Source organism: Hordeum vulgare, chromosome 3H (assembly GCF_904849725.1).
Source record: "Hordeum vulgare subsp. vulgare chromosome 3H, MorexV3_pseudomolecules_assembly, whole genome shotgun sequence".
NCBI classification, from domain to species: Eukaryota; Viridiplantae; Streptophyta; class Magnoliopsida; order Poales; family Poaceae; genus Hordeum; species Hordeum vulgare.
Window position 1 is genome coordinate 149,087,913 of NC_058520.1, and position 8,977 is coordinate 149,096,889.

Below are 8,977 nucleotides of genomic sequence, written 5' to 3' on the forward strand. Positions count from 1 at the left end.
CACCGACTCAACGTAGTAAGCGCCCCTTTCCGGGCGGTAGATCGGGTTAGCTCACCTATCTGAGGCGGAAGGGTAGATAAGCAACCAAGCATCTTTTTGATTGATGTGATTCGTTCCTTGGCGCCCATCACTGCCTTCACGGTCAGCATGCTCCCAGTATACAGCTGCTCAGTCAATGTGTAAATCGCATTTAACTTCAAGATAAAGTCATCGTGAAGGTTGGCGGCTCTCGGGCCTGCATAAGGGATAATAATGGTTAGTGATTTTTTCACACTAATTTTTCCTTTTAAAAGATACAAATCCAGGGATTCCTTCTTACCAAAGATGGCCTGTGTCATGTTGGAGATATGTTTCTTTAAACCGGCCGGCTCTTGCTGCACGGCTTCCAGTTTTATTTCAGCCATTTCCGCCCGCTTTTGCGCGGTGGCCTGGTCAGCTTGAGACTTCTTGTTGGCGGCTTTCAGCTTTTCCATATCAGCTAAGATCACCTAGTATTTTTCTTTTGCTTTAGCCTGCGCGTCTTGCTGGTCGGCTAAACTTTTCTTTAAGTCTCCCAACATCGACTCAGCTTGGGCCAGAGATTCCTGTCAACATATTATCAAGGGACAAGTCTCAGAATTATTGCAAGCAACACCCCTCACACTTGAGGGCTAATGTATAATTTTTTAGACAAAATTATACCACATCAAGACCCGGCTCATCTTTCAAAAGATGACCCGGCCCTTGGGGGTTAGAGGTCAAAAGTTTTTTCTACATCAAGACCCGGCTCATCTTTCAAAAGATGACCCGACCCTTGGGGGTTACAGGTCGAAAGTTTTTCCTACATCAAGACCCGTCTCATCTTTCAAAAGATGACCTGGCCCTTGGGGGTTACAGGTCGAAAGTTTTTTCTACAATCAAGACCCGGCTCATCTTTCAAAAGATGACCCGACCCTTGGGGGTTACAGGTCAAAAGTTTTTCTACATTAAGACCCGACTCATCTTTCAAAAAGATGACCCGACCCTTGGGGGCTAATGAGGAGCGTATGCATTAAGGCTTACCTCATGTTTATTCTTCATCATATGGAGCAGATTCTTCTCTATTTCATAACTTGTTTCTAGGCGACTCGCGAAGCCGGAGCAGAGCTCTTTAAACTCAAGATTTTCATATTGAGAGAGTTTGGCCTTGGAAATTTTATGTCCAGTGGAAGGATGGTACGATGTTGATACATGCTTCGATAAGATTGCCGAAGCCGGCTTAGAAAAGCCAGTACGAGTAATGATTACAACGTCAGGACCTTCAGTCTCCTTCAACGGATTTGGCGGGTTGGGCGCTTCCATGCCTTCCTTGGGAGAACTTGGAACGTCAACTCGGTCATCAGATATATCTTTTGCCGGGTCAGCACGAGCCAGCACTGGGATTTATTTAAGTTATGGAGCCGGGATGGAAGTTGAGCCGCCAATTTTTCTCTTCTTTGCTTGCGCTCTAAGGAAAAGAGGGTCATGCTTAAAGCAAGCACCATCATCATCAGGAAAAACATAAGTATTATAAAGACTTACCCTTGTATGCGAATCATTGGCGGAAGGGCTGACATCACTGAGTCGCCCGACGAAGGGGAAAAGTCTGCAAAAGTAATATCTCAAAATATGAGCGAGTTACAAGTATGATCCAAAAGAAAACGAAGGTGGACATTGATAAAGGATACCTCATTTTGCCGTTTCTTGGTAGGAGTTTTCACTGGTAACCCGGACACTAAATCTTCTGAGTGGCTCCGAGTATTTCGATAGGAAGCGTGTTGCGTCTTCTTCAAGAGGAAATTAGGATCCAGACAAGCATTCGGGTGAGACATGGGAACTTTCCCACAAACCCGCCTGGCCGGCTTAGGCAGAGGAGAAGATGAGTCGGAAGAAATAGAAATTACCTCTACGACGTCTTCTTGGCTTTCGCTATCATCATTCTATACATAAGAGATACAGAGATATAAACACAAATTAGAGCAACGGGTGTCAAGACAAAGAAGATACAATTTTACCTCTGAAGACGCCTCGCCGACTTGGGATTCGTCCACATCAGACGATTCGGCGATGGCGGTTTTGTTTTTACCCTTGATTTTCCTCTTTGGAGGCGGTCTGGCTTGCTCCCGGGCCATCTTATTCTGCCTTTTCGACCAGAATCGATCACCTTTCTGAAGTGGAATTTTCATTATGCAAATCAGAATCCGAGTAAGTCGGGACGAATGAACCAAGGGCGGGTTAAATTATTTACCTTAGGAGCCGGGTTAATCTTGCAGAATGGCTTAAGCCCTATTTGGCTACACTTGGCCAAGGGCTCGCCGGTTAGCTTCTTGATGATGGTCATAATATCTTCCTGTGTGAGTGCTGTGCGGAAGTAGCATTCGGGTGGTCCAAAGTACCATCAAACTCACACATCAAGCCATCTCGGCGACTCAAGGGAAGGATGCGCCATTCCACCCAGCAGCGGATCAGATCAACTCCAGTAAGACCGTTGTTTGTTAAAGATCGTAACTCGGATAGCACTGGAATGAAATCCGACTCCTCTTCTTCGGTGAGCTTGTCTGGAAGTTTGAAGTTTGTCGGCAGACGTTCATTCCTATAGCCGAGGAGTTTGTTTTCACCCGGAGGGGAAGTGTACTGGCAATAAAACCAAGACTCGCCCCAGCCTTTGGGATGGCTAGGCATGGCGAGTGATGGGAATGAACTATTCCTGCGTCGTTGAACGTTGACCCCTCCAAGTTCTAAGCTAGGGCCGTTGGCAAACTCAGTTTGGCGATTCAAATGGAAGAAGTACCAAAACAAAGGGACCGATGGTTCCATTTGCAAGTAAGCTTCACAGAATACTTGGAACTGGCATATGTTGCTGATCGAGTTGGGGCCTAGGTCTTGGAGGCGGACGTTCATGAAGGCCATATCATCTCTGAGGAACTTTTATCCTGGCGGCTTAAACCCCCGTTCGAGGTGCTCAGCAAAAACAACTATCTCCCCTTTCTTCGGGTTGGGGATTTCTTCGCCAAGTCCGGATCGCCATCCGATAACTTCCTTCGGGTTAAGATTCCCCGTTTTCATGCAATCGTTGAGGAAGGCGTCATCAACTTTGGTCGGGAGCCAATCGGCCTTGAAAACAGTACCCACAGCTACAAAGGAAAAGGTCACGGGTAAGTTAACTCGCCGAACACTTGTTGAGTGGCTAAGAGGATCTATTAACCCGCCGAACATTTGTCGAGTGGCTGAGGGAATCTGTTAACTCGCCAATAAGGGACCAGATCTGGGCACAAGGGCGACTTAGGAATTTCCTATTTACTCAGAGAAGGTATCCCAGGGCATTGAGGACGTGCGGTAAAATGATGAAGTGTGGATCTATAAACAGGTTTCTACACAGCAGACAGTGAAATATAGATCTACGAACGAGTTAAAATGAATGGAAAAGGGCTTGGATAAAGTGAAAAAGACCATGGCTAGGGTAAATGCAGTAAGGGTGATCTGACCAAAGCCTTTTTGGTTCCTCAAACAGGAGCTAATCGATTGAGGATACGGTCGATGCTACCGTTCCTATTACTACTATGAATCAATCAGTATATGTGAAGGTGTTTGCGGTGTTCTAAGAAACCGGCAGACGACGAACATCGAGGAGTCGAGATCTATTCATAATGGCGAAGGACTGACCTGATGATGCCGTTTGGAAGCGACCGTGGGATATCCGCGGTAAATGTCGTGTCCTTGGCTGGCTCGGAGATGCGTCGGACGCAGTGGCCGGTGACGGAGTTCCTCGGGCGGCGATGGAGTTCTTGGTGCTGTCGCGAGGAAGAAAAGGCAGTCAAAGTGAGTAGGTGGAGATGCTTTTCGTTCCCTTTCCCGAGCCTATTTAATGGGACAGGCTCTGCAATCAAGGCGCCTCGAGCGGGAACCGAAAAAGACATGTTAAAGATTCGCAATAATAGCGCCAATATTTTCGGGATATTTGTGCCGCGAGATCCGTTGGGGATTGCGTCATCATTTTTCCGAGATTAAAGGGATAAGATGATGTCATCAAGATATGGTTCGGCGGTTTGGATATTTCTGTGAAGTATGGCGGCTTAAGCGTATGATGCCTAAAAGGAGCGGAATGAGTCGCCCCTAAACTAGGTAAGGGTTTATTGGCGTGAACAGGTTCAAGTCAATCTATGGCCTAATGTTGGGGATATTATCTGCGACATGACCCGCCATAGTTTGGCCGGGTCACCGTATGGGCGACTCATCCTTTGGAGATACAAGCCTTAGCCCGGAGGGCCCAGGAGCCCGATGGCGGTTCAAGATCTACACGGACGATAGGCCATCGAGGAGGTTTCGAGTCTTGGAAAGTACGACAACTTAGAGATAAAGGAAACCACGATTTGTATCGTGGTTGGGACTCTTGTAAACCCTAAGGCCTCGACCTATATATAAAGGCAAGTCCCAGGGAGGATAGGGTAGGTTAGAAATCATCATGAGCTAGGTCAGGCGAGTTACGCCCTCCTTGTAATCGAAACACCATCAATACAACACAGAGCAGGACGTAGGCTTTTACCTCCTCACGAGGGGCCGTACCTGGGTAAATCCGAGTCCCGCTCCCATTTAACCCCTTTGAGTCGCCACCAAGGTGCGATGGCTCCATCATTAAGTCCTTTCACTAGGATATCTACCGTGAAAAAACCAAGACAGACGTCGAGGCCGCGCGTCCCTCGCCTCCTCCTCCTCCATAAATAACCCTTGGCGTCCATGCAGAGCCTAGGGTTCCTCCAAGCCGCCGCCACTCTTTCCCCATCTCCTCCTCCCTTTCCCTCGTCGGCAGCAGGTAAGAGAGCGAGCTCCTCCGCCATGGCCGTGACTTGAGAAGGTCCTCGCCGTCGCTGTCGTGCCCCTGCGTCCTCTCCAACCCTTCGGCGAGCATGCGGGACCTCCAGGGAACCCGTTCCCGCAGCTAGGAGGAGCATATCTGCACTTCTACCCCTACTTAGACGACGGCGCTTCCTCTCCGACGATCTTCCCCGCCACGGCTTCTTCCACTCCTTCCTCTACCTCCTCTCTGGCAGGCACGACGTCCTCGTCCAGTGGGTGAGCCCAAGTCTTCCTTCCCCCTTCCTGTCCGTAGATCCAGCGCTTAGGGCCGTAGCTTCGCGCCGAGCATGTCTCTGTCCCCGGCGCCGCCGCATGACATCGAGCAGTAGGTATAGGCCTCCTCGAGTAGAGTTAGTTAGTGGAATGGAATCCTAGGAGCCCCTACTACCTTCCATCGACGGGCCGTTGGCCAATTTGTTGTAGATCACCGGCGTGGTTCTTCCCCTGTTCCGGCCACCGTCGGGGAGAGGAAGGACAAGAGGGGTTGCTCAACAGGGTTTCCCCCTCTTCGCTGTTAAGATCCGAGCACGCAACAGAGTGGTAGGTGGGTTTTGGTGTAGCGTTTGTTCGCTGGTTCGAGACCCACTAGCGACACCCTTTTGTTTTGTGGTATTTTTGGCACAGTAGCTGTAGGGAGTATCTTATCCTGTTAAACCCCTCTGTTCTGTCGAGCTGATGGCAAGTAGCGGAGTGGTGTGATTCTGTGTGTTGTACTAGGGGATTTTGGGTTCGAATCCCCGCAACCCTTTTGTATTTTTACCTTTTTCCTTTGCTGCTTTTCTTTTGCTTGCTAGTTTGATGCGGCAGCTTGCTTGATCACCTTGAGAGGTATTTTATTGTACCTCACAACCAGTAGGTTGTCCCTAGTGTTTTGCTAGCTTGTGTAGAAATGCATGTGTAGGTCTTTGTGTGCATATGTGTGTGTGTGAGCTAGCTTATGTACGTGTGTCTATTAGCATGTGTGTATTGCACTAGGTTAGTGATGCATGTGTGGTGTGTTACTTATGTGCATGAGTGATGATCTTGAGCACTAGTTAGTGCAAGTGTGTGTATGTGTGTGTGTGTGGGTTTCTCCCCACATACCTTGTGGTGTGTGCATAGATGAACATGTGATGTTTGTGTGTGCATGTGGTGTGTGACACCCACAATCCCAAGGCATGGTGTGCCTTGATAAGCACATGTGCAAGCCTGTATGTGTAGGTGTAGGAATGCATGATATGAGTGTAAGTTAGTGTGTGTGTTTTAACTAGCATGTGTAGGTGCCTCATATATGTGTGCTTTATGTATGTGTGTGTGTAGTGGTGTGCTAAGGCACATGAACATGAGGTCTACCCCCTCATGTGCACCAATGTGTGATGAGAGTGTGCAAATGCATGTGTAGGTGATGATCTAGTAAGGAGCACATGTGATATAGCACTATTTATCTCTTTGTGATTCCATGTATGTTTTCTTCTTAGCTTTGTGCCCATTTGTTCTAGGCAAGTGCCTAGGTATTATATATGTTTTTGGGGTAGAATCATCCCAGGAATACAATGGTGGAATCAGATCCCACTTTGGAACACTTTATGGGAATATCATATTTCTGTTTTGTTCAATGTTTAGAGCTTGGTTCCATGTGATGTGATGAGCCCAAGAGGTTGATTCCTTGTTGTGGCAGTAGAGGGTGTACCCCTCTATAGCATGTTGGTATTGTTTTATGCTTAGGAGTTTACATGTAAAAGTTGTGCTTAGTCAAAGTAGGCATGTGGCTGAAAATTTTCAGCTTAGTGAAAATCATTTTCACTAAGTCTGAGAAACTCCTGTTATTTTCTTCCCTTCTATTTGTGCTTGCAAAAGTTCATGTGTTGGGAATCAGCCCCTGCAATCAACTGAGAAGTTGTAGTTTTTGTGTTTGTCTAGCTGTCTGTCAATTTTCATTCCGTTTGGCTTCCTGTAGATATTTTTTTGGGTCCTGTCAATATGCTTCAGAGCATAAACAGCTAGTGAGAATCTGAGATTTTTACTAAGTCCCTGAAAACTAATATTTTTGTCCAAGTTAGCAGCTGTAGAACTTTCTGTGTGAAACTCCTTTGTATTATCTCTTTGCTGATGCTTGTAGAGCTTTTGAATAGCTTCTGCCACATATATTATTTGGCACATTTAGGTGGCTGCAGGTTCTTTCCATATAGCTCTCAAACTGCTATGATGCTGTTTAGGACAGAATGTATAGTTTTGATGTTTTGATCCTTGTGAGTGCATAGTTGATGGTTTGGTGAGATTCCTTGCACCATCCCATCCATACTTGTTTGATTTGTGACTTGGCAACCTCGAAGTATGCCATTGGAGTGTGTTGTGTTGGATTTGATCCGTAGGACTCCATTTCTTGTTTCATTGTTTCCGGTTGATCCGTAGCTCCGTTCGTAACGTTCTTTATATGTTTTTGTATCGTTTTCGCGTGATGCATCTGTTAATGTGATCCTCATGTGTGTCAATATAGCTTAGAGTGCATTTATGTCCAGAAGTTTGTAGTTTCTTCTCATGCTTGTGCTAGTGACTAGAATAGAGATGCATGTTCATCCTCATCTCATGCATCATGTGCTTTGCATCTTGTTGTGCTGTGGTTCATTGGATGCTATTTTTTGTTGGGTAGCACTAAGATTGGAGAGCGAGTACGTGGATCCGGGAGAGCACGTGCAGGACGAACAAGAGCAGTTCCAAGCTGACGACATCACAGGCAAGATGATATGACCTTGATTCCATCTCTAGACTTGTTATGCTAGATTCACGTTTCCTTCGTCATATGCTCGCTGCCTACCACTGAAATAGTTGCCTCCTAATTTTGCCATGAAACCCCAAACACTTTTCCCCTCCTAGAAAATATTGAATGGCTAAGTAGGCTTTGCTCAGCTTCTAATGTTAGCGTTGCTAGTTGCAGGTGCTTTGTCTCATGTGATAACATGAGTTTGATATCATTATGTTAAATCCGTTATTTAATTATTGCACCTATATACTTGGTAAATAACGGAAGGCCTAGCCTTTTGCCGGGTGTTTTGTTCCGTTATTGCCGCCATAGTTTCCGGCTACCGGTGTTTGATTCCATAACTGATCGCTCCTAACACGTTCGGGGTTGTTATGGGGACCCCCTTGATAAATCGTATAGTGTTAATACTTGTCCGGCAGGACCCAACATTGGTGTTAATGTGCTAATCACTCAATAATAATATGCATAGGGAATAGCTACCCCGAGGAACTAATCAACAACCCGAGCCAGTGCTCCTCATGAGTGTTGGTCCAAACTAGAGCACTGTGCGGGGCCAACTCAGGGAAACTTGAGAGATTTCTATCAGGCCACTGTACGCGTCGCTCATCCGTATTGTCCTGAGACTGATATACGCGGCTCTTATCGGGGTCGTCGACACGACAGGAGGTCCTGCTAGTCTTACCTTACCTTAGCGATATATCTTGCGTATAGGAATCCCGGTGAACTTTGGTTCGCCCCAGAGTTGAGGTTTTCCTCTAAGGAATCCGACGAGATCACGAGATTCGTGATAGAGGATTACTTTGCGGCTCGTGACCGTTTGTGATGGACTAGTTGGGGAACCCCTGTAGGGTTTAATCTGTCAGAAAGCCGTGCCCGCGATTATGTGGCAACTTGGAATATTTGTTAACATCCGGTTATAGATAACTTGAACCTAATCTAATAAAATTGCCAACTGTGTGCGTAACTGTGACTGTCCCCTTCGAAGACCTCTCTTCGATCGGGAACACGGTGGGGTTATGATTGACGTAAGTAGGTGTTCAGGATCACTTAGTGATCAACTAGTTTTCGCCCGCTAGCGTAGACCACCATTAATACTTGTTCTACGTAAGTTAGCCACCATAAATGCTTTGGATGCTACAACCTAAACACTTAACCTTCCTTACCTAATAACTTGACTATTTCTGGCACCGAGGTCATAGATTGCCGAGTCCCCGTGGCTCACAGATTACTTCAACACACCAACACGTACATGTACGCCCGACACTGGTGATCCTGATGGCACGCAACTGGCGTGGCAGTACGATGAGGAGAACGACCGCCTGTACGTGAACTATCCAGAAGACTGAGGCGTGGTCGTGATCGTGGGCAAGCTTGCAGGTTAGCATA